Source organism: Nomia melanderi, chromosome 13 (genome assembly GCF_051020985.1).
Source record: "Nomia melanderi isolate GNS246 chromosome 13, iyNomMela1, whole genome shotgun sequence".
In the NCBI taxonomy this organism is placed as follows: domain Eukaryota; kingdom Metazoa; phylum Arthropoda; class Insecta; order Hymenoptera; family Halictidae; genus Nomia; species Nomia melanderi.
Genome location: NC_135011.1, coordinates 4354172 through 4381987, shown reverse-complemented (window position 1 = coordinate 4381987; position 27816 = coordinate 4354172). Strand labels below are relative to the sequence as shown.

The following is a 27816-nucleotide window of genomic DNA, read 5'->3' as shown; positions in this document are numbered from 1 at the left end:
TCTCGTGAACAACACACCGTAACAGAATTAATACGCACCCCGTGTCGTGAGATAATGAACGAAACGCGGCCGCGACGGCCGACGGTTGTAAGAAGTGTAACTCGCGCAATCGGGAGAATTACTGCGAGATCATGGGACCTAGATATGCTCGCCTTAAACGTGACAAATAAAGGTGGTTTTATCTGAATGCGTGGCGAAAGTGAATTCACGAAGAAATTTCGTAAAATTGTATAAGATGATTCCAGGGTAAATTGATAACGTTTGGTTTCATGTGTATTAAAAGTACGTTTAAAGCTTAATTAACTTACTTTTCGCGATTACAGAGGTATAGATTGTTTTATATGTTTCTTATGGACCTACTAATTATTGTATATATCTATTATAGATCCATAAATTACGTAATAAATCAGTTGTCTAATAAATTCATCATATTAGCTCTAAACGTATTACAACTACGCTTAACGCTTAATTAACTTACACATTGCAATCACAGATATTTTTGATACATTTATTATATAATAGATCTACTGATTATATATCTATTACGGACCCATAGATTACGTAACAAATAAATTATATAACAAATTAATCACATTTAATCCCTACTGTATTAAAACTAAGCTTAACTTACATATTACGATCGCCTATATGTTTCACATAATTAGTATAGATCTACAGATTACCGTACACGTCGATCCACATACATAGATCCACATACTATCTAATGTAACAATATGATCTGCATAACAATAAACAATCCACACATCTAAAACACAAAGAACCAATTAACCAGTTAACTTTGGAATTTAGTTGAAAAAACCTCTCTTTCTGCGCGCAATAAAATAAAAAAATGGAGCGTGCACTCGTCGAACGCAGGACGAATGCGCGTAGAGTATATTGTAATGAAAGATCAAAGCGAAAGAAAGAAGAATTACACGTCTATGTGAAAAAATCAAGAATTGATCGCTGAAAGAATAAATATCATGTAACACAGTCAACTGGTTAAACATTCCCAAAGAAATCCGGAACTGTTCAAGAATTAGAATGATTTTATGAAATATTCATCCGCCAGGAACGCCGCCTATTTAACACCGCAATCACCTTAATTTCCCAGACTTCAATTTATCAGGCAACCCGGCGTCTAACGGTGATTACGAGTAGTTAATCGCCGGCAGACGATAAAGCCGCCGGTGATTCCGGAAAAGTTTCCCTGGCCCGTCGAGACGGATGGGAAACTCCGCGGGAAAGCGTTCCCCGCGATGAGTAACACCTGCCTTCGCGAGACGGCTGGTCCGTGGAAACACGCCACCTTGCGCGCCGCCTGGAGACCAGACTGTTGCCCGTTAAAATGAAATACTGCAACGATTTCTAATGTAATGGGTCGGGGTACGGAAATCCCAGAGCCAACAAGAAGTTCCATGTTTCCCGGCTAACCTTCGATCGTTCTGCACCCCTGTACTGAAACAGAGACGCACGTTACTGTAGGGAATTGTTCCTCGCGAGTCCCAGTATTTGTAGGATACGTTCCCGAACGAGTTTCGATTCTAGGATTCACGACGCTACGAATATAATTGGGTAATGAATGTCTATAATTAGGAAGTGAGTAGGAGGTAATTACTAGACAAAGGAAAGAGCTCTCGTCGTTTTCTGTATTGTAATTTCTAGTTAATTAAGCAAATCGAAATTTATAGTGAACAATTCCAAATAATCCTGAATAATCCTAAATCTTGGACAATTTCAAACAATCCTAAACAATTCTAAGTCTCGAATAAATCCTAACAATCCTAAACAATTCTAAGTCTCGAACAAATCCAAACAATCCTAAACAATTCTAAATTTCAAACAGTTCCAAACAATTCTAAATCTCGAACAAATCCAAACAATCCCAAACAATTCTAAATCTCGAAGAATTCCAAACAATCCCAAACAATCCTAAATCTCGAACAAATCCAAACAATCCCAAAAAATTCTAAATTTCAAAGAAATCCAAACAATCTGAAACAATTCTAAATCTCGAACAAATGCAAACAATCCTAAACAATCCTGAATCTCAAACAAATGCAAACAATCCCAAACAATCCTAAATCTCGAATAAATCCAAACAACTAAATATATTTGTACTGACCTCTAAACGCTGCTCGCTGATCACACGTTAAAGTATCGCGCAAAAGTCTCGCTCAGAAATGTCTCGCGCCGAATGTATCGCGCGAAATGTCTCTCGCCCACGCACTCGCTTTTAAAACACAGCCCCATTCGCTCTCTTTCTCACGCTTGCACCCTTCTCGCTGGCACTCTAACCTTTCACCTACAAAATTCACGTGCTCCATTCTGTTCCCAAAGCCTCGTCTCTCACGCTCGACCGTCCATACCAAATTACAAAATATTTCTTCTCAAAAACCCAGCTACATAACATTTTCCCCCGGAAACTCCTTATTGCCCTGATTTTATTTCCACTCGCAATTACTCGTTTCTCCCTTCAAAATTCCAGCAGCATTTTCATCCTCTCCTCGTTGCCCTTCCCATTTTCCCCTGGAAAATTTCGGACTTTCATTTCCTCGCGATTTTTATTTTCCGCTAAATTTCAGCGCTTCGCTGTTGATGTATATATACATATATATACATATTTTCTTTTCCCCGTTTTATTTTAGGGGCGAGTATAGCGCGTTCAATTAATTTCTCCGCGTAATCGATCGAACATCGATCCCGGAACGCGCGAGGCAGAGGAACGGCGAGGTTTTTTAATGAATTTCGAAGTGTTTCGCGCGCGGAAACGGGAGAATCACGGATCGCCATTAAACCCGGGGATTTCCCGCGGAAAATATCGTGGCTGTCGGGGCCAGCGGCCAGCCGTTCGGCTGTCGAAATTTTTCAACGCTTCTGCCGCGCCGTCCGCTGTCTTTTCGGGGTCGGGCGATTTCGAAAATCGTTGGAACTGTTTCACCGCGGCCGCCATTAGCCTGATAAACGTTTAATGCGGTTCCCGTGCGCGACGGAGCGTCCGCTGGTCCCGATTTATCGCGGACGTTTCGAGTGGTCCGGTAATTCAGCAATTTCGCGGAGGAAGGAATGATTAAGTCAACCGTTAAATGGATTTTTTAAGGTGACAGGTTTCATTTCTCGAAACAGGAGTGTCTCTCAAGCTCCCTTAATGATAGCTCGGGGATTGCATGAAGTTTATCAGCTGAATGGTGGAATTCTTATGCGATACAGTTTTTCTGAATCTATTATTAACCCGTTAAGAGGCAACTCACAGTCGCCATTTGTTTTGACACAGAGAAATTATAAAGTTTGATGTTCGATATTAAATTTCATTTAACGTGATTATCCATGAAACGTTGAAATAGTATAGTATCCCTTGATTTCTATATTGTTTATAATAATATTAACCCTTTGACGAAAATTCTTTGAAATGTACAAAACCCTCAACAGATGGAGCTAAATTATATATCAATTGCATAATTGATAGAACAAAAGGAAATTACGTGCTCTCCTGCTATTCGAGTAATTAAATTATTCTTTTGTGACTTAGTCTTCGGAATATGAAAATTTCATCTCGCCGGAATGCCGACATTCGTCCGCAAAGGGTTAATTATAAAGCATCATTGATATTTCATTAGGGAATGAGGAATATTAGCGAAACAATTTTCGAGTGCAAAGGGTTAATCTCTTGCCTTATGATTTCTTTCACAATTGTACTTGACAGAAGCACTTTAACCCCTTGTCCTACAACGAGTGAGACTCATGGTGATTTTCAATGTGATTCAACAAATGTATATATTACTCAGTTCATTCGAATGCAAAGTAATTACTCCTCTGTAATCAACTATTGTGCTTAAAAGGAAATACAGGCATAACATACGCTCAGAATTTTTCTATTTTTCCAATAAATTATTAATGATAAAGTGACCGTGTCGATCAGAGTTGTGAAAGAAACCATAGGCCAAGAAGTTAAAGAAAGTTTAACTTACAAAAAAGAAATATTCAACTTACATTTAAGAGAAATAAATAGTATTCAGATTCGTCAAATTTCCAATACCATTCGTTACGAAAGAATATGTATCCTTAAAACGTTCTAAATTCTCGTGACAGTGAACGTGTTGAAAGCTTACTTATCGACGCCGAAAATCGAGATCCAGATCCATTTTCGTCGAACGATTCGTACACGGTGTCGCGATACGCGGTAACTCCGTCAAAGTTTCCGCGTTACGTCGCGCCGATCGCGTTGCTCTCTGGCCGGCGCGGCGATAAGGCTGGTTCGCAAATTTTCCGAGTTTCCAAGTTCGCCGGGGAAGATGTAGGGCAGCGAGCGGAGTGCTCCGGACGGAGACAATATACAGGGACGGTAAAATTGGCGGGCGGGAGCGGTCTGCCGCATCGATAAGCTGAAGTAGCCGCGGGCCAAGTTCCGCAAAGCCGATCAAACTGCGCCGAGTTTGCAGCGGCGCGCGTCTCGCTACGGCTATCCTCCTTCAATCTCGGCTCCGATAACTTGTTAGCGGTGTTAACTGCTTCGTAAAATTGCTATCGGAAAGTACTTGCCCGGGATATCGACGGCGCGCGGCCGCGGATACGCGCGCTAATACCCGCAACGGTGTTGTTCCATCGACGGCTGTGTCTTGTAACCGGTAGCTATTATCGATTTGTTTGATTCTGTGAAGGGCGCATTGTCGGCGGGTGGACGAGGGTTCGTTAGGCTGGCAGATGCTCCGGCGTTTGTTGATTAGGCGGCGTGTTTCGAGAAAATTGGTTCGACGTGTTTGGGATTTCGCCGGTGTGTTCGCGGCATGAGGGGGATTTTCGTTGGGAGGCTGTTTCGCGAGGATCGAAATGGAGGATCTGTTTGGGAGGATTCGGAATAGGTTTGGGTCTTATTGGCCTTGTTTTGGGGTGAGTTGTTTTTTGGGTGGATCGTGTTTGGGGTTTTCTTTGGTCTGCTTGGGCTCTTTGGGAGCTACTTTGATTCTGTTGGACTCTGGTTTGAACTGGTTTGATCCAATTGGACTTTGATCTAGTTTGATCCACTTGGACTCTGGTTTGATCTATGTCGAACCACTTAGACATTAGTTTGATCTATATTGACCCAATTGTACTCTGCTCTGATCTACTTTGATCTACTTGGACTTTGTTATGATCTGTTTTGATCCACTTAGACATTAGCTTGATCTTTATTGACCTATTTGTACTCTGCTCCGATCTACTTTGATCTACTGGACTCTCTTCTGATCTGTTCTGATCCACTTAGACATTAGTTTGACCTATATTGACCCAATTGTATTCTGCTCTGATCTACTTTGATCTACTTGGACTTTACTTTGATCTATTTTGATCCACTTAGACACTAGTTTGATCTATATTGACCCAATTGTACTCTGCTCTGATCTACTTTGATCTACTTGGACTTTACTTTGATCTATTTTGATCCACTTAGACACTAGTTTGATCTATATTGACCCAATTGTACTCTGCTCTGATCTACTTTAATCTACTTGGACTGTGTTCTAAACTGCTTTGACCCACTTGTACTCTGCTCTGATCTACTTTAATCTACTTGGACTGTGTTCTAAACTGCTTTGACCCACTTGTACTCTGCTCTGATCTACTTTAATCTACTTGGACTGTGTTCTAAACTGCTTTGATCCACTTGGAATTTAGTTTAGTCTATTTTGATCCACTTGAACTCTGCTCTGATCTCCACTGACACACTCAGACTCTACTCAGATTCTACTTGGACTCCACTCGAGTTCTACTTAGTTTCCATTTCAACTTGAATTCTTTCTGTCCTCCTTTTAAAATTCACTTGTAATCCAAAGGAATCCACATGGACTCTTCCCGTATTGCGCTCAGAACTCACTAACGAACTAGGCCTCCCTTAAAATCCTCCCTCGAACGCCTCAATACACCGCCATCCGCCTCGCAGTCTACATTTTTAACCTAACCAGCCATCTTCTCTTTGTTGCAGGTACGTTCCACGTGCACTCTCCCGTCAACCCATCAGCGGTTCATCATCGGTGAGCTGTTCAACAATGCAAAGAGCGCGCCGCGCCTCGCGTATGAAAAGCCCGCGACGTTTTCCGCGCGGTTAAACGCTCGTGCGCGCTAATCGTCGGAATAATTCAGCGCGGCACGAAAAATTGTTCCTCCGTTCCGCGGGAAATTTCGTTCGTTCCGCGATAATCCGTCGGAGCGACGGGAACCTGCATTAGAACGTGAAAATGAACGTTCCGTTTCTTCGGACGAACAAGAAAACCGAGTGGATATTAACCCGTCGCAGTCGTAAGGCGACAGAACATTTTCATCTAATCGTATAAAACGAAAATAGTTAATATATAAATTTATTAAAGAATTCAAATGATTTCTGCAAAGAGACCTATTGTTGCATTAAGTTTCTCTGTAATTTAAAGACAAGCAAACTTCGTTTGTACGTGAGATTATTACGACCGCAAAGCGTTAAATCAGGATCTGGGTAATTATATTCCGATAATTACTTTTCTATTAGAATGTAATTATCCTCTATATCTATAAATTTTATTTTTAGAATCCTCTGAATTCACGTCAACCGTAGAACGTTACGTTCACGTAATATTACCCGAAAACGACGTGCCTTTTTAAATCCACCGCTTCTCGCAAATGACTTCCGATTCCGCGAGCGGATTACGTCGCGATGGTGGATTCGACAAGCGTGTAGATGCAGGTGGATAAAGGTAGAATGAATAGAAGATGAAGATAACGACTGAGGTAATAGAAAACGCCGAGAATTACCGTCGAATGTTTCCAACGACCGAAACGGACGAGATTTTTCATTTTGCCAGCAGATTACGTCGTAATGGAGGATTAGAAACGCGTTTTATATGTCGGTAGATATAGATAGAAAGAATAGAGGATGATAATCAAGGTTCAAAGAGTAGGAGGATCGAATGCGTCGAAAATCTGGTTCTTAACACTGGAACTACCGAGGAGTGAAATGAACTAGAAATTTTTCTGTGGAAATTCCAATTCCACATTGCTAAGTCAATTTCTTTAGTATTTTTAGAGAATTGTTTGCTTTTTCAATATTTCGGAAAAGGGATCAGAAGTGGGTCGTTTTGACTCACCTGGTAGTTCTAGTGTTAACCACAATTAAAGAATCTGTATCTAGGAAAGAAACAGAAGACGAAGAAGGTAGAATGTAGAGAAATAGAAAGCATCGGAAAGTCTCATTAAAATAATTTCGGGCGTGCAGAATGTTGCGCCACTCGACGGAATAATGAGTTCGTCTGGAGACAGGGGTTGCAAGGTTCCAGCCGGTGCAACGAGATATCGGGCAGGTGCATCGTCGCTTCGTTAACACGAACGAGGTTTCGATAACGACGGGAACGCGTGTATATTAGTGCAGAGTGTCTCTTAGCAGGCGAGAAACAAATGGACTGTCTTCTTGTCTGTGAAAAATGTAGACGTGGCTCGAGGTAGGTCTAAATGAATGTTAAACATGGTGTGGGTGGGTCGAAAACTTTCCTATCGAATTATCTTCGAATGAGGTGAAATGAAGCGAAATATTCGGTCATTGCGTTATATTAACCGCTTGTCATCGTGTTGGACATTAAATAATTAATGTCAGTTGTTTTTAGGTCAAATATTTTTCCGTTATCAATTGTTATGCTTTAGGAGAATATTTTATTTAAATTGAATATTTTTCTGTTATCGATTATTATGCTTCGAGAGAATATTTAATTCAAATTGAATATTTTTCTGTTATCAATTATTATGCTTCGAGAGAATATTTAATTCAAATTGAATATTTCGTTGTTATCAATTATTATGCTTTAGAAGAATGTTTAATTCAAATTGAATATTTTTCCGTTATCAATTATTATGCTTCAAAAGAATATTTCACTAAAATTGAATGTCTTTCTATTATCAGTAATTACTTCAAAAACCTTTTTTTAATAGTACATATAGGTGAACATTCAGTTATTCTTTGTCTCTAATTAATTATTAATGACAATACAATTATACGGAGCTACGAAACGAATAGTAAGGACAGGGCGTTAATCATTAATATGAAATTCTTAATTGATATGAATGAATAATATAAAGTATCTTTGAAGACTGTAATTCATTTCATTGTCGCGATAAGATACACATCAACGAGATGCACGGAGGGGATTCTTAAATGAATAACCGTTTGGTTCGGAGTTCCCGCGACCGGCAGTCATTAATTAAGAGGTGTGTCGTGGCTAACGATGTCCGACGTTATCGAATCTGCTCGTGCAAAACGTTCCTAACGTCCATCCATTAAACGCGGACAGGTGTCGCGCGAAGTAGATTAAGAGTCGCTTCCTTTTTTACTGGTTCCGTTATAACGTTGCCTCCGATCGTCGCATCGACGCTCATTAATTGGTATTTATGACGGGGAACGACGTCGACGTCGATACCGTTGTACCTTTCTCTTAAGGGAGACGTGCTACCTTTAATTGTGTGAAAAGGTTCTTTCGATAATAGTATTTCCCTATTAACAACTCATAGTATCATATTGCTCGACAATTTTAATTTATTTTTAGTACGGCGGTGAGCTGACAATTATCAGTCTGGCCACGAACGTAATTTGGAAATGATTATCTATAATTAAATAACCCTTTGCACTCCAGAAGTTTTTTACCGGAAATATTCAATATTTTCTAATGAGACACAGATGACATTAAGAATATTGATGCATTATACGAAGTTTAATATTAAATATCAAACTTTACAGTTTTGCTGTGTCAAATCATTTGGCGACTGAGAGGCGCCTCTGGAGTGCAAAGGGTTAATTAATTAAGCAAATCGAAATTCATTTTGAACAATTCCAAACAATCCCAAACAGTTCTAAATCTCAAACAAATCAAAACAATCCCAAATAATCTTAAATCTCGAACAATTCCAAAAAATCCCAAACAATTATAAATCTCGAACAATTCCAAACAATCCCAAACAATTCTAAATCTCAAACAATTCCAAACAATCCCAAACAATTCTAAATCTCGAACAAATCTAAACAATCCCAAACAATTCTAAATCTTGAACAAATCTAAACAATCCCAAACAATTCTAAATTTCAAATAAATCTAAACAATCCTAAATAATTCTAAATCTAGAACAAATCCAAACAATCCCAAACAATTCTAAATCCCGAACAAATCCGAATAACCCTAAACAATCCTACCCCTCAATCTCCACAGCTCCAACCGCTCCTCTCGATCATCGATTTCCACTCTGAAACGAAAGCGTACGCTCCCAATCCTCCCGCGAAACTCACGAGAATCCCGAAGAACCGAAAAACTTTCTTGCTCCTTTCCCTCGTTAATTCAGCGCGGGAAAGGCGGACGATTAAAAAGCAATCCGAGATTCCAAGGGAGAGAACGAGAGAGTTCATCTCTGTTCGATCTCTCCGGCGAGGGGTTCGAGCTTGATCGAGCCTCTTCGTCAAAGCGGGGGAGAGTCTGTAAGAGGCTCGAGAACTCGCCGAAGAGGCGGCGGCGGGGAGGGAGGGGAAAAATTTCGAGCTCATTACGGGAACTTGAAGTTTCTTCGTTTTCCGCTTTCGAGGGGGGGAGAGGAAGTTCTTAAGGCGCTCGTCCCCGAACGGCAGCCACTTAAGCGTTTATGTAAATTCTGGGTCTACAGCTCGGCCGCTGCCGATCCATCCCGCGAACGCTGAAAGAATGACCTGGAATTCAATCAGCTTCCACGATCGAATTTCTTTGAGCGACTCGGCACTCCGCGCGCCTCGGAATTCCCTTCGATGTCTTAACACTTGAACTACCGCGCCAGTCGAGACCACTGGTTTCGATACTTCTGTTTTGCAATTATTGATGTCTTAACTTTCTGCGCTCCAGAAGTTTTTCATTGGAAATACTCATTTCCTGAAGGAATCAATGACATTCTATCGAACTGACTTGATCGAGAAATCGTAAATTGAGGAACTTCTTTGAGCATTTGATGTATCGATGCATTGTACGAAGTTTAGTATTAAGCATCATTCTGCTGTGTACAATTAATTAGTGACGGGAGTCTTTTATAGGAGCTTCATGAATGCATCTGTGGAGAATTGATTTGTAATTCAGTTTGCGTATTGTTAAATACACTTCTTTAGTAATTTCTCAGAGAAGTATCTGTTATCTTTTTAATAATTACAGAAAGTCAGGGGTCATTTTGACACGTCTGGTGGGTTCAGTGCTACATTCGTTGAATATGCGACATGATTCCGATAATAGTTTCACTTGAATGCCATAACTAACGTCTGGAGAACCTGAAAGTAATCTATTGTTAGAGTTTTAATCGTATTAAATGCTTGTCGGTTCTAGTGTTCGAATTTCAACGCTAGTACTCTGAGAAGCGTGGAAATGACTGATTTCGAGATTATTTCGCAGTTATCAAATTTGATAAATTATTAATAGTTCAGTCTTATTTCTCGATAGTTCTAGGGTTAAACTGGTTTGGAAGTTTAGTTCCAAGCTGGAAATTTATCAGGTTAGCTGATACTGTCCGATGAAACAGTTGAAAGTTCATTAAATAAATTACATTCCAGCGAGTGTGTTCAGTGCGCGTTTTGCAGGCAATAGATTTCACAGAGTAATCTACAAAATGGTTCAAATACGAGAGTACTTGTTGCTGGGTTATGGTGTAAGGTCATTTAGCAACTCGTCGAAATTGAAAACTGTCCGGGCTGTTGGTCTTCATCACCTTTTTCGCGTGGACTGTCTTGTCTGACCAGTCGCAGCTTCTTCTACTTACTGTAATCGTCTGAGCCTCGTTACTCGTCGCTTTTGCTTCAACCTTAACTCTCGTTGCACTCAACGTTATTTTATAGTTTCAACAGACAAATCAGCTTCCATTGTCAACGTTTAATTACCAATTTCACGTATAACAATTTCAATAAATAACAAGACTTCGACAATGGACAATCGAAAAATTCGACACTTTCGAATGAAACATAGACAACACTAACAAAGCTATTTTATATTTCACATATTAATGCATTAAATGAAACATAATATTATACATAACATTCCGTAATTTTGTTATATAAAATTAAGTAGTCACCTGTCGAGTGCAAAGGGTTAACACGTTAAACGCCACAAAAATTCTAACCTTTCCCCATAGAAAATCAGGAACAATTATGAGTCATTACCATTACAATTCTTGCATTACACTATTGTCTGACATTATCAAATCATTAATCTCACATACTACTCTCATTCTCAAATAATTCACAATCCCCAATCACCGGTGACTATCTCCACCCAACGCGTTAAAACCCCAATTCCAAAACTCCAAAAGCAATATTGTAGGATTTATTTATTAAAAATCCCACGTGTTGCCGTGGTAGGGAGTAAAAAAGCAAAAGATACACTCGCTTGGCAACAATAACAAAAATCTGAAGAACACTTTATTTCAACCCTCTGTGGCCCATGTAACTTTGAAGTCACATATCAGTATATTGGCATCTTGTTGGTTTATTTCATTTTGCACTCAAAGTGGCGAACAAAATGAAGCAATCAGTTAATTTCAACTTTTATATGCTCACGCGTGACAGTTTAACGTCATTGTAGATAGAAAGTTACAAAACATATTCGTTTGATGAAATTATTGAAACTATTGAATACATTGTTAAGTCGTATTCATATGTGGATATTTATTAATTTTGTACTGTATAGATTTTGTTACAATCATGAACAAAAATACACAACACTGTCCTAAACGCTCTTCACTCGCAATCCTCGTTTCTCCAAACCGTCTTGCAGGCATACATCTCATCCACTCAATAATTTTCAACATCCACTCTCATTCTAACTTTCACTCATCTGGAAGAACCCTACAATATCTTAAACCACTAAAACCTTAAACCACTCCGATTCCCAAACCTGCAATTACCATCGAATCTCCAGTTCCCACATTCCTAAGAAAATTGACTCCGTTTCCAAGATAGATGTTACGGAAGAGGAGGCGCTCTTATCAATATGGATGTGTTTAACTCGCTAAATAAAGAAGGGAGGATGCATCCGGCGTTTCGCCGAGCGGTGGAAGCGATCATTAGCGCGAAGGGGGCAGGTCCGAGTGGCAGGACTCGATTAACCGGAATCTCGAGCCGCGGCGAACTAATTGAAAGAATCCTCTCGTCGACTCGACCTCCTTTCGGCAGCTTCTTCTCGGCCCCGCTCTTCGCGGAATAAAATATCGAGGATGTTCCGTGCCGGCGTGGCTTTTAGTCCAGTTTATCTTCCCTCTTCCGAACTACTTCGGACGGCGGGCACCGAGAAGCGTGGACCATCCCCCATCGGAACATCGGAAGTTGTTTCGAAGTAACCGACTCGCCGGACTTTCGACGGGCACTCCGATAGATTAATGATCTTCCTCCCTTCTCGAGATGCTCGTTGGCTCCTCAACGGCATTTTAAACGGTCCCGGGATGCTCGAGCCGATTATTCCCCTTGTTGCTCTCGCGATACGTAAACACCTCGCGCGGAATGGGTTCCGGAAGTTCAGCTCGCTCGAGCTCCGGGCTCCGCGCGGCTCCAATGGTCTTCGGAGATTAGTTGTTCCTCGGATTTTCGGTTGGAGAAGGACTCGCAGCGGGATTGTAGTTTTGTTGAGGGGGTAATGAGTAGTTTGAATTAGTGCAGATGGATTTTCCAGGGTTCCTTTTGGCGTTGAATTTGGAAATATTGGTGTGTCGGTTGTTTGAAATGTTTGGTTTGATCTTTGGTTCTTGGTGTCACTGGAATATTGATAGATCAACAGAGTATTAACCCTTTGCACTCGAAAGTTTTTGCCTGGAAATATTCAATATTTTCCGACGAGATATAGTCGACATCGTTTGAAACTAATTCAACGATAATTCACAGATAAATTAAGCAACAAAGCTATTTTGTCTCAATATTTCACATTGCAATGGAAAGTTTCATTTAAAGTACTAAATATTCACTTAATTTTCCAATGTCAAATCGAATGGTGTCAGAGTCACCTCTCAAGTGCAAAGGGTTAAGTCTTGTTGGTAATGAGTAGTTTATTTGATATATAATATTAAATTAGGCATACAGATTGTCTATGATGCTTTTTGTGTACTGAATATGGAAATATTGGTATTTGTCGGTTTGAAATGTGTAGTTTGACCTTTGATTCTTAGTGTCATTGAAATATTGATAGATCAATAGAGTATTAAGTCTTGTTGAGAGGCTAATGAGTAGTTTGTTTAAATTAGGCATACAGATGGATATTCTGGGATTCCTCTTGTGCATCGAATCTGAAAACATTGGTACTTCTCAGTTTGAAATGTTCAGTTTCACCTCTGATTCTCATCATTGGAACAATAATAGATCAATAGACTAAAAAATCTTACTACTCCCTCTTTCAACTCTTCATCTCAACATTCTATTCCCATTCAATCTTCGCGAAAATTCTAAACACACATAAACCACAAATTCGAAGAACACATAACACAAATTGCAAACGACAATCAAATCCAACAATCTTTCGAACAGATCTTTTCTTTCCATCTTTTTCCCCAAGCGAAACTCCGACTCGCAAAGATCCTGTCAACAACCTTACACAACTCCGAGTTATCAACGCAATTCCTCGAGCCCCGGGCCGCTCGCAAATCGAGACTCCGGAGGCGTCCGGCAACCGGAAGTCCAACCCCGTCAAAGACAAACGCGGGATCCCCGGCGAGATCGCGGAAGGTTCAGTGGAATTAAGCTAATCATTGTTGTCCGGTAAACATTCGGCAAACAGTCCGTCCAGCTCCCTCGCATCTCTAATTTACCTTCTCCTCGAGCCGCCGTAATTGAAGGATAGCCTGACTAATTAGTAGCCGGCAGCCGGGCCACCTGTGATCAGAAATCTCCTCGGTACCGCGCTCCGGCAGCGTCGTTTTCGATTGTTTGTTCGCCGGGAACCCCATCATTTCCGAGGGACACGGCGCAAACATACGTCATCCGGTCGGATTTCGTTTCTAATCTCCAGAGGTTTCCGGAAAAGCGGAAAGAGGAAACGCGCGAGAGGCGTCGCTCAATCTTCCCGCGGCAAAGAGGCTGAGATAGTTCCGCGCGAGCGCGCACGGAACGCGTCGTTCTTTCCTGTCGGTCGCGCGATCCTCGAGAACGTCCCGTTTCCGCTTGGAAGCGGCTTATCGGCCGGTTACTCGCGCGCTGCGTCGTCCCGCCGCCTGCGGAGATGATTCGTTTGTCATGGAGTATCTGTCGCGGAAATATCGCGGTTCGTGTGTGCTAGACGTGGACGACGGGGCGAATGTAAGACGATCTGGAGCTTCCAGTACGTTCACTGTGATCTAGGTGAACCGAAGCGTGTTCAGGATTGAAGTAGAATAATGTAGAATGTCTGGGGAATGGGCGAAATGCATTGATAGTTTGTATTTTGAAATTAGAAGGTACTTTTGTGCAGAATTCGATGAAAGTTGGAGGAAATATCTATTGAATATATGAAACACGCATCGACAGTTTATATCTCTAAACTAGGAACTACATAGAAAAATATATAGAAAATATAAAAAAAACACATCGCTAATTTACATCTCGGAATTAGAAGCTATATTTGTGCAAAATTAAATTAGATCACTGAGAATAATTTATTATTTTAATTTTGGCGTTCTAAATGCGTTTGGCTTTATTCGACCACAGTGGATGTATTTGCAGCTTGATTGGATCTTTTCAGATTCGCTTTGATGCATTTGGATCTACTTAGGTTCGTTGGGATACTGGTTGGATTTCAGAGGATTCCTTTAGTCCGTGTTGGATCTACTTGGATTTTAGACGTTCTTAGATTCGCTTTAATATATTTAGTTATATTGCAGTCTGTTGGTTTAGGAGCTCAGCTTATTTAGACTTATTTCGTCTTGCTGGATCCAATTAGCTCTTCTTGGATTCGTTTTGATCTCTTTAAACCTAGATACATCGTATTCGACCTAGTTAGATCCACGTAGATCTACTTATGTTCCAGTTGGACTTAATCAAACTTCATCCTGACACACGTAACGTGGCCATCAGTTTTTTTTTACCTCCCTTATTCAACAAATGACCAAAAACTCAGAAATTCATAATCATTAACCTGTTAACTGTGGAATTTAGTTTGAAAAATCTCTCGTTTTGCGCGCAATAAAATCAAAAAATGCGCTTAGGATATATTTTAATGAAAAACTAAACTAAAACAACGAACATTTACTTTAACCTTTCACATTTACTTTACCATAATTCTGTAATACTTTTTCAATTAATCAATTAGTCAACAGCATACACCGTGAACTTTTTTCACCAATGCCCTTAAAAACAATATAACAACATAGTACAATTAAAAAATGTCTCAACAGAGGATACTTCCGAATAAATCTATCAAACCATAAAACAACATAACAACACAATACAATTAAAAAACGTCTCAACAGAATATTTCCGAATAAACCTAATCACATTCAACACAGAAGTGCAAAGGGTTAAAGGTTAAAAGCATGCCCGACGTAATACTAACAAAAACACAGAGGTCAAACGAACCATCCCTCCACTCGGATTCACCTAGATCCGTTCCGACCGCGGCCCATTCACAGAGCCCATAAAATTTCGCGCTAAAATTAATTAGCGGCGGTTCGGCTATAATTAATAATCCGGACAGTGACAATTGGCTAGATGCTAGCTCCCCATAAACGGTCGACTGAACAGAAAACGAATATCATATACAATCCCGTGCGCTAGGATCCGTTCAATGCCAGTAGAACCAGTTAGCCGCAGTCGGACACATTAATCCCACCCCGTTCGGGAGCAGACGAGCACAGCGAAGCTTGAAAATTCAATATCACCGGCGAGCGAGCGCCGCTCCATTTTTCCCCGCATAAATATCCAAAACAAATTTTCAACGGTTTTCTGTTCTTCGATGCCGCGCGCCGGGCGCAATCGAGCGCGCGCGGGCGTCGGGAAACGAATCGCGAGCCGGTATCGGAAACAACTCCATTTCACAGGGCTCCGAGTACTCTATATCGGGAGGGGTGGGCGGGAGGGGGAAGCTTCGCCTTCCCGGCGAGATGAAAAATTTTTCGATGAAGTTTTTGGCGCGGGAACCGACCGTCCGGAAACAAATTCGAAAGCGGAAATCGATCATCGAAACGAAGAGAGAGGGCTGCCCGCTACAAATGTTGACCGGCCGCCTCAACTTTTCTAATAAAACTGTATTTCGTCTAGCTCTCTTTCACCCCCGCCGCACCCCCTCGCTGCTCGTACGGTTTCGAATACCTTTTTTTTCCATTCCCAACCATCGCTTGGCTTTAATTATATTTCCCGCTGCGAGATTAATGGCTTTCACGAAAACATTCCTTCGAGCTTTACCTGTATGGGAATCGTATGTTTTTTCGATGGGAATCGAGTGAAATTGTTAACGCTTTATTTATTGTTTATTGACGTTTGTAGTTGTGTTCGTCGATTGTTCGGGTAACGAGATGTCAGTTTCCTTTGTTTGGAATAGTTAGATTCATAGTAGTTTACCTTTTGATGTGGAAGATTTTTAATCGGCGTTTTAATTTTCATTTGTCGTTAAGAAATATTCTCGTTCCAGGGACGAATTGATTCGAAGACTTATCTGAATCTGCGTCTCGTCACGCATTGGAGAGCTACACTGTTTGTAGTATTCTATGGAATAGGTTATAAATGTTCAGTTTTCAATTTGATTTGGATCGATCAGTGGAGAAAGATATCGAGGATATTTAGGGCTAATGAAGAGTTCGATTAAAATGAAGATTTACAATGAAACTGGTGTTGATCTTAGAACCGTCAGACGATGTTCATGCGAGCAAAAGGCCGAACTTTGTAAGTCCGGGGGAACATTTCTATGGAACAGATTTTAACCCTTTCGCGACGGCGCACCTGTACCATTCTTCGCTACTTTTCGCAAAAGTGCGACTGACCATACTTTGCCGTCGTTCGCGAAAGCGCAAGTGAAACATACTTCGCCACCAATGTATCTATAGCTTTATTTTGAGTTCGCTACTGAAATAAAATAATAATATAAAAAAACCAATAAGTGACCGTATCTAGACGGCGTCAGCCGCTGTGATGCACCAAGTGACTGTCGTATATACACGGCGCCCGTCGCGAAAGGGTTAAATATTTAGTATCAGTTAGTTTCCTTTCGAATTCGATTTAGACTCGATCGGCGACTGAGAGGCGTCTCTAGAGTGCAAACGGTTAATCCCGCGTGCCGACGCATCAGTCGGAGAATTCTATTCGAGCTCGATCGAAAATACGCGGCCACGCATTATACCGGTAATACTATAATCGAGGTTAAACGCGATAAACCCCTCCGGCGGTCGGGCCAGATAGCACAGTCGCGACAATAAGCGGCGCGCGCGGGCGCGCGCTCGCGTTTATCGGTGCGACGAGTTTTAGAGACAATAATTCGGCGGGGTATTAATTAGCTACGCTGGAAATTCACGCGATCGGACCTCCATTTGAGCGATGGTTATTCATCGGGGTTAATTCCTCGGCCGGTCGGCGCCGTTCCGACAGTTGTTCCGCGGGTCCGTCCGGCGATTCATCCCTTTACGACGCGCGCAGCGGTTGACGGGGGCGGCGATAAACGTTTCAAAATTGTGAACTTTACGACCGAGAACCCCGGCGGGCGTGCCGCGATAAAATTAACTCGCTGGTATTTTGATTAACCCCTTGTCGTGCGATTCGCTCTTGTAATTGCGCTCGTTGGAAGTTTATCGTTAACAATTCCCTCGGAAGAAATAGAATTCCATTGTTACCGCGGACGTCGTTAATCGACAATGGAAATGTATTATTCGATTTCGAACTAAGTCGCTGGAGTTTATGTTCGCTGAATGGTTTTTCGTGCTTCTCTGGCTGATGCGAATGAGAGAGGAAATTATGCCAATATATAGAGGGTGTAATAGAATTGTTGAATGATAGGGTGTAACTGAACTGTGTCGGACAACATTATGATAGTTTTCGAGAGGAAGATAGGTGTAGTTTGACCAGTTAACTGTGTTTGACGAGTATACACGTCATAAAGCTTGACACTAATTCGTTCAGCGAGGAATTCTTTATTTTTTCACATAAACATTTAATTCCTCTTTGTTTCGCTTTGATTCATTAAAATATACTCTACGTGCGTTCCTCCCGCGTTTGATGAGTACACGCTCCATTTTTTTATTTTATTGCGCGCAGAAAGAGAGGTTTTTTCAACTGAATTCCACAGTTGACCGGTTAAAAAACAATGTATGATCGAATTAAGAGCACCGAATTGTCTCGAAAATATCAGTGATACGAACAAACGTGTCAAATGAGAGTGAACGACGTGAACCTCAAAGTGAGAAACCAAGAGCACTTCGGACCCCAAAGGATTAAAGATTTATTCATTGCATCGGATAGAAATTAACACTAAAACTACCGAGATAAATTGACATTCTGAAATTTGTGCATAGAAATTACAAGAGTGCATCCATTGAAACTGTAAGTGACTTACAATCCAGTTCACGCACTACTAAACTAATTTCTTTAATAATTTCTCAGAGAAACATCTGTTATTTTTTTAACATTTGCAAGAAGAAGGAATCAGGAATAAGTCATTGTGATTTGTCTGGTAGTTTAATGTTCAACATTGATATTCCACGATCAGAAGGGAATCGAGAACCGTAGTTTCCGAGTGCCCCGTAAACCGCCCCTCCCGAAACGAATTAACAGAAGGGGGCGGTTCGGAAAAAATGAGAAGAAACAAGCGCGCCGCGTTATTGACTGCTCGCCCGTTGTTTATGGACTCGCGTTGCCCCGGAACAATGTTTAATTACAGGATTTATTACCGCGTAGGAGAGTCCCGCGCGGCCTGGGCGGGGTTGCGTGGATTCAGACGGATTCGATTGGCTCCTCGGATCAGCTGAATCGCCGGGAACCGAGATCGTGGAGGGGTTGACGCAGCTTTCGGGGGCTCGAAAGTGGAACGCTTCGGGGTTCGCCGTATCGCGAGGCCTCCGGTGCGCGCCGGATTAACCCATTAACGCCCGGTGTCCTATTTTGATGACCCTTTCGTTTCGATTGTTGCCCGACGCGGGGAAAGTTTGGCGAAAAACTCGGATTGTTAGGATTTCGCCAGCTGCGCGTCCCTTTCCGCGAAGGTGCACAATGAGCTTTCGGGGATTGTTGATAACGGGCGAAGGCAGGAGAAATATTTGGAATTGAATTGTTTGATGTTGATAGCGTTTTCAATTGTAAATGATGTGAATTATAGATTATCGGAGTTTTATTAAGTGAATGTGGTGAATAGATGCGCTTTGATATGGGTAGTTCTGTTTTGATTGTGATTTCTCAGGTCAAGGATTTTTTAAATTATAATTTACTAATGAAATGATATTGTAGATGATGGGTGAATGATTGTCGGAGTTTTGATAAGTGAACGTGGTGAATAGATGTGTTTTGATATGGATAGTTCTGCTTTGATTCTAGTTTCGCTTTCTCAAATTATATTCTACCAATGAAATGATATTATAGATGACGCTGAGTGAATGATAGATTATCAGAGTTGCCATAAGTGAACACAGTGAGTACTAAATATGTTTTAATACACTTCTGCTAAAATTCTCATCTCCCCACTAAATGCTTCCCCAATCTATAATCTACCAACGAAATAATCTCCGCAAACATTAGTATACCCATAAAACAATTATCCAACGTTCTCAAGCTGCATCCTCGATTTTTCCGGGGTCTGCTATCTTTTTAAAGGTCATAGGGTAGTTTCCGCAGGTCGAGCGTACCGGCGCAAGCCATTCGGGAAAGAATAATCGGCCGTTTCTTCCTCGCAGCGAGTAAACTGACCGTTCACGGCCGCAAATAGAAGGGAGTCGCAATTTGCATAGAATTTCCCTCTTCAACGCTTCATCTTGGCCGGGTCGCGGCCGAACGGGGTCGGACGGCAAAGGGCGGCGGGGGGTGTGCTGTTTGTTTTCGGTCGGGACGCACACCTCAGCGGTTCGCGTGCTTGTACGCGCGGAACGCGAGAGTCGGGGCTCGGTTTCGGGGCTGTTACGGTCCCTCCGGTGTCTCTGAGTTTTAGATTACAGTCTCGAGGCGGAGACGCGACGCTCTTTGACTGGGAACGAGGCGCCGCCATTTCGAGAGCGCCGCTTCGCTGGGAAGTGTAAACGATACCTGCCACTTCGCGGTTTGTGCTCTTTTGAATAAAATAATAGCACTGGGAATGTGTTATTCTGCGGTGTAAATGATTCAGCAGAGAGTTTTTTGAAGAATTTTTCATTGGGTGATTGATAGAGGGAGGGTTTTTAGAGATCCTTGTATTTAGGGATGTAATAATTGAAGGTTTCAGTTAGATAATTGGTACTTTGAGGTTTCTTTTTGGCATAAAATAATAGCATTGAGAATGTATTATTCTGGAGTGTAAATGATTCATCAGAGAGTTTTTTGAAGAATTTGTTATTGGGTGATTGATAGAGGGAGGGTTTATAGAGATATTAGTATTGGGGATGTAATAATTGAAGGTTTCAGTTAAATAATTGGTAATTTGAGGTTTGTGCTTTTTGGAATAAAATAATAGGGCTGGGAATGTGTTATTCTGCGGTGTAAATGATTCAGCAGAGAGTTTTTTGAAGAATTTTTCATTAGACGATTGATAAAGTGGTTTTTAGAGATCCTTGTATTTAGGGATGTAATAATTAAAGGTTTCAGTTAGATAATTGGTACTTGGAGGTTTGTGCTCTTTTGAATAAAATAATAGCATTGAGAATATATTATTCTGGAGTATAAATGATTCATCAGAGAGTTCTGTGAAGAATTTATCATTGAGTGATTGATAGAGGGTGGATTCATGGAGATCTTAGTATTAGGGACATAATAATTGATGGTTTCAGTTAGAGTTCAATAGATAATAGTTGGAAATCTAACCAAGAATCTACCCTTGGAGACTTGTAAAGATGACTGATGGCAGGAAGTTAACCTAGCAATGACTGTTATAGATTTATCTTAGACTGGAGCCATCTGTTACGATAGATGATTGGAGTGTTAGATGTATAGGTAGCGCTAGGACTGCTAAGGATCTAATCAAGGGTGTACTATCTTAGCTTCACCAATAGGAACTTCTATCTCAAACATTTATAACTTAACAATCAATAATTAATTGATGACTAATATTGAAATACCTAGTCCAAGCTTTAAACAATGGACAATAATAATATTCTTCCTTTACACAACAAACAATAATAATATTCTTCCTTTACACAACAAACAATAATAATATTCTTTCTTTACACAACAAACAATAATAATATTCTTCCTTTACACAACAAACAATAATAATATTCTTCCTTTACACAACAAACAATAATAATATTCTTCAATCAATACACAATGACAATTTTCCTTAATCAACATCTGCCAATTCCAACTTAAACCTACATCACCACCAATCATTCTCCAAGTCCAAATCATCCACCAACACTCATCGCTCAAACAAAAAATCCCCAACCCTCCATCTCCCATAAAACCAACAAATACCAAGAAAGATTCTCGCAAACATCTATATGACCGAATAAATATCTTTTAACATTAAAACAATTCAATTGACTTCTTAAAATTTCGCTACGGAAACACCAAGAGTGCATCTGTTCAGACTTCAATCGATTTACAATTCAATTTGCGTAGCGCTAAATGAATTTCTTTAATAGTTTCTCAGCGAAACATCCGTTACCTTTCTAATGATTGCAAAAAGAAGACATCAGGCATGGGTCGTTTGACCCGTCCGGTAGTTTCAGCGTTAAATTCGCTCGAATCGATGGCCGGCTTCCGCAGAAATTCCGGCCATTCCGTTCAGGGTTTAACAGAGAGGCGAATAGAGTTTGCGGAGCCGAGAGCTGGTAATAGAATCTTCGCGAATTCCAGCAGTTTTTCGGCGCGCGCTCGCCGGATAGCGGTGTTTATAGCGCGAAACGGTGGCGGAGTTTCCCGGGAACCATCGAGCACGCGTCGCCGGGTCGGTCCTTTCATCTTTCCAGCACGGTACGCCCGCGACTCGACTGTTTATGCAGCCAGAAAGCCGCCTCCGCCTCGCATCCGAATACCTTGTTATCTTTTCTGAAGACGCTTTGATACACGATCGCCGTAATACCGGCTCGTGGGTTCATTCAGCGGCGACCGACCCCTCGGCAGCCGAACCTTCTTCCCTCCATTGTGCGCCGTATCTCGCGGAATCATCTTCCGCCGCGGAGTTCCCTCTGCGCGGCCTCTTCGCTCGCTCCGGATATTTGCATCGATCGGTTTAACCCTTTGCCTCGTGATTTGCTTCGACTTGTTCCTGTTTACGATATTTTGTTTTGTTGATATTTTACAGATAGTTATTGTAAAGGAAACTGTAGTGTTGTAGGTTTAATGGAAGTTACTTATGAAAATGAAAAAATCATTTGGCGTTCCTTCTGCGCGGCCTCTTCGCTCGCTCCGGATATTTGCATCGATCGGTTTAACCCTTTGCCTCGTGATTTGCTTCGACTTGTTCCTGTTTACGATATTTTGTTTTGTTGATATTTTGTAGATAGTTATTGTAAAGGAAACTGTAGTGTTGTAGGTTTAATGGAAGTTACTTATGAAAATGAGACAATCATTTGGGTTACGATGTGGCAGATTTGTAGAGTGATGTATGAAATCGAGTTATTACGAGTCGACGCGAATTCTGTTTGCGACTTCTTGGGCTCTGTTTAGTGTGGGAGTTTTGGTTTTGCTGTTTCTTTAACTTCTTGGTTTATAATGTGTGAAACTCGTGATTTTAAACAAAATTGAGCAAAAATAAATATTACTCAACAGTACTCGAAGCGTTATGACTGATTTCGAGATTATTTCGCAGTTATCAAATTTGATAACAAATTATTATATAATTTATTGTATATTAAGCTGGTTTGGAAGTTTAGTTCCTGGAAATTTGTCAGTTTAGTTTCAATTTCTTCAATAATTTCTCAAAGAAACGATCCTTCGAATAATTACAAAATGAAGAAATCAGGAATGCGTCGGATGATGATCCCCAGAAAATCAAGTTTCGCAACAAAAACATATAATTCAATGTACGTATAGCTAAATCAATTTCTGCAATAATTTCTCAAAGAAACGATCCTTCGAATGATTACAAAATGAAGAAATCAGGAATACGTCGGAGGACGATCCCCAGAAAATCAAGTTTCGCAACAAAAACATAATTCAGTGTGCGTACAGCTAAATCAATTTCTTCAATAATTTCTCACAGAAACGATCCTTCGAATGATTACAAAATGAAGAAATCAGGAATGCGTCGGACGATCCCCAGAAAATCAATATTTCACATCTTCGCAACAAAAAACATTCACCGCGATGGTCGTGGTAATAACGCAAATATTATCGCGTCGGCGGCGGCGGTATCGTCGACGGGATTCCAAGGGAACGTCGCGTCGCAGTCAAACAATTCCGCGAGACGTCGCGTCGTCGCGATATCGCGCTCACGGCGCCGACGAGGATCGAGAGCGAATGGTATGAGGGATTACGGGACGCGGAGAACGAGAGTTCCGTCACCGTTTCAGATTCGCTGAACTTTCCGGCAAGTTGCCGCTCGCTCGTCGCTCGACAATATCGCCGCGCGAAGTCGTCGTTCCAAAGAGCAACGAGAAAACCCTGTAGAATAATGTTGCAGCCCGGAGTTTCGGAACATTTCGAAGCAACGCTGGAATCTCGGCGTCCCTCTTATCCCGTTGTCCCGTGATTTCTTTCGCGAGTATATAGAACTAGTTTATTGCTCCTAATTCGCCGGAGAAACAGAATTTCACGCTCCATCCGAGAGACTGGGTCAAAGACTAAGCAGATTTATGAAATAAAACAAGATGCAGGTTCATAAAGTTTTCCGACGTATGATTCTATGTGGAGATGTGATATATTTTCAAAAATTGTTATAATAAAAGAATATTTCAAATTCTGATTAAATGACAGTATTTGGTAAAATCTTTATATTTGTCATATATTGTATTTGTTAGATCTTGAATTTGTGTTAGATTCTTTCGATTTATATTTGGAAATCAATTTTTCAAAAATTATTGCTCTATGAATATTAACGCGTTGAATGTTATGGGGGTCACCGGTGACCCAACCAAATTGCTATTACTATTACTTAAATTTCTATATTACAAATAATGCTATCTAACACGGCATTCAGCTAGACGAACGCGCAATAATAACAATGCAATTCAATCGAATGATAATATTCTATTCTTTCCATTTCGAGTGTTTTATATTAAGACACTTTTATATCACTGAAACTATCTTTGAATTACTGTCTATTTAATTTCATGAAGTCGACAATGTTTATTATTCATAACAAGTTAGATATACTAGTTCGACTTCGAGATCTCGAGGCATTGTATGGCAACGTAAAGCCGATCGCGTGCTCGAACAATGTTTTATTTCGACGGATCGATCGCCGGCTAAAGGATTTTCCGCGGAGGTCGACACCACTCTGCTCTCGCGATTCATGAATCACTAATTACTCCGCGGAGTTCCGTTAACAACGAAACTGAAGCGCGCGGAGGCAACGGGAGCCGGGACCTTATCGATTCAGACGGAAATTCGGCGAGGACGGCGGGCCGGGAAGGGCGGAATGTACAATTTAAAGGGAAACGCGGCGCGCAGCAAGACGTTTAAGTGAGTCATTAATTGCATTAAGTAAAGTGGCGCAGCCTCGCTTCCCTCCTAAACGAGACGGATAGAAGGCTCCGCGGAAATTTGGCCGGGAATTCGTCGGGACGCGTTAAGAGTTTCGTGCCGGGGGAACATCGTGTGTATTAGCGTACCTGTTACTCGGGGTAATTGTTGTCGAGAATTGAGTCGCTCCCGGGAATTCGGTAAGAATTCAACTGACGATGCTTGACGAACGAAGGAGACGATTTTTGGGGAAATTGTGATTACCGTTGGGTGGGATCCTGGCGGGAACAGGGATTCAGGTTAGTTCTAGACTTTATTTGGATAGAGATCTAATTCTGGTTACTGTTATAAATATGGTTTTTTGGAATTAACACTTGGGGTATATTTGAAGTTGATAGGAACTTTGTTGAAACTTACGAATGAAGATTGAATCTAATGTAGGGTTGGAATCTAATATAGAAATCGAATCTCTTCAGTTTGTGTGAAATTGAGATGTTTGAACTTAGTGTAATTCTAAATCACGAAAATTACTTAATTCTTTTAAAAACCAATCTCTCTATCCACATCAATATTCCAAATCGCAAAAACTACTTAACTCTTTCGAAAACCAATCTCTCTAAGCTCATCAATATTCCAAATCACAAAAGTTACCTAATTCTTTAAAAACCAATTTCTCTATATACATCAATATTTCAAATCACAAAAACTACTTAACTCTCTCAAAAACCAATTTCTTCCTCCCCATCAACATTCAAAATCACAAAGATTACTTAATTCTACAATCTCACCAACATAACTCAACAGAATCCACCTCCGTCCTCCAGAAACACTGAAAAAATCGAAAGAACACAGCGCCAGCATCCAAGGGATCAATCCCTTGACCCGGAGCAAGATCCTAAAATATTCGGCAGCGGCTAATCAAATATCCAGCGCGTCCTCCCCGGGAATCGCGACGGAAACGGAAATCTTCGGATCGAGTATCCGTTCATCTCGATCGTGGATGGTGATCGCGGCGAGAGCCATCACGTTCCGCGATCGGGAACCTTCAGTCGTCCCGGAACGCCTCGCGGAGGCGTCAACGGCGAGAATTCAATTTCCCGCTATCCGAACCGCGCGCCGGCGTGCTCGCCTACGTTTCCTGCGGACGCGTTCCGCGACGGAACCGAAATCCCTCGTCGAACGATCGGGGAAACGAGAGATAAGGCTGCTCTAGCGAACATTCTTATGTCGCGCAAAAACAGGAGTCTTGTGAACAAAACTCAATAACTTGAAAAGTATGAGTGATACGAACAAATGTTTGAGACAAAAATTGTAAGGTATAGAGCTACATGTATGGTGGTTAAATTTTTGTTCACGTTATGGGGATATTATGAAGCTTCTTCGCTGACAATGGATACTTCGCGTTTTGATTCTAACGTTGTATAAATGGGGAAACGGAATTTATTTGGATAAAATCGTTATTTTTCAAATGAAAATCATTTGGTTCGATGTAAAATTGTTATTTTTCATCTGATTTGCATAGAGTACTTAACACATCGGTACCCTTCAATTTTCATTGTGCAAATAGTCGAATTTTAGGGGTCTGTCTCCAGTGCGGCCAAATGACCGTTTTATGAACAAAACTCAATAACTTGAAAAGTATGTGTGATACAAACAAATGCTTCAGACAAAAGTTGTAAGGCATAGAGCTAAATATATGGTGGTTAAATTTTTGTTCACATTATGACGCTTTTATGAAGTTTTTCTAAATATCAAGGGAAGCCTTGCGCTTCGATTCTAACGTTATATAAATAGAGAAAGGGAATTCATCCACAGAAAATTGTTATTTTCGAAATAGAAATCATTTTGCATAACAAGGACTACTTAACAACCTTCAATCTTCTCGTACCTAGGCGAAATTCTTCCAAGAAACAGCATAATTCCCTCTTTATTCAGAAAAGAGACGTACCAAGCATCAACATTAGCTTTACAGTAACGTACCCGATCTAATCCACTAACGCCATAAAAACTGAGTAACACTCTGAATCTAAATTCCCACGATCATCCGAGCAATCAGTCATCTTAATCCTTCATCAGCTCCCAGATCAATCCCCCGACAATGAAGCTCGACGATGTAACTCGTCCCGATTGACACATGAAAGAGCATCATGCATCCATGTATCCCCGGTTACTAGACACCGCTTGCCAATCGAGCGTTGTCAGTACTCGATCGGTCTACTTATCGATTCCAGCTAGCCATTAATCAATCCCCAGGGTAGCCGGAAGACGATTAATCATTCAACGCGACCGAATCCGTACGAATTCCGGCTGAGATCGTGGCCGTGTCTCGCGGAGAAACGTCTTGCCGCGAAGTTGCGCGTTGCCTTGACAGCTGTATTCCCGCTCTAACACTTTAGGGGATGAATGGGGATTGCTGTAGACGTCCGCCCATCTTTGTCCTTTAATTTCATACCTGCTCTGTTACCGGACGGCTCAATCTAATGACTAACCTCGCGTCGAGACGTGAAAAGAAGAGATGAAAATTGATCGGTTAGACTTGCTTCTTCAGTCTCGACGTTGAGTCATCTACTAATACTGTTAGTCTGTCACATTGAGAACTGTTCCAGGAGTAAAACAGGATTAGAATTAGAGAAGGAATAATTAAGGTACAAGTAGGAAACTAATTTATTTCTTCTGTGACACTAAAACTACCACACAGGTCGAAGCGACCTATTTCTCCTTGTAATTATTAAAAAGATAACAGACATTTCTTTGAGGAATGATTAACAAAATTGATTCAGCAATACGCAAATTGAATTGTAAATGGATTAAAGCTTCAATAGACGCACTCTCGGAGTTTCTTTGCGCTCGAGAGGCGCCTTTCAGTCGCCATTTGATTTGACCCAGCAAGATTCTACTTTAAATTCAATATTAAATTTTATATAATGCATTAATCCATGGAACATCGGAATAAAATAGTTCTGACTCTTAATTTATAAAAATTTATAAAAATATCGTTGATATTTCATCCAACAACAACGAATATTCGTTGAGAAAAATATTCTCGCATTAATGTTAATTATGTTATTTGCTGTCGCTATAAATATCCATGATCCAAGTGTTAAAAAAAATAGGGTTTCTTTTGTTATATCTTCTATTGATATTTCATC

At 40.9% G+C, this 27816-nt stretch overlaps 1 protein-coding gene across 1 annotated transcript in view; it reads left to right on the top strand.

Moving 5' to 3' along the window:
* cpx (synaptic transmission protein complexin) overlaps positions 1 to 27816 on the top strand; it is a 474092-nt gene that overhangs the window by 74878 nt on the left and 371398 nt on the right. The window lies entirely within an intron of this gene.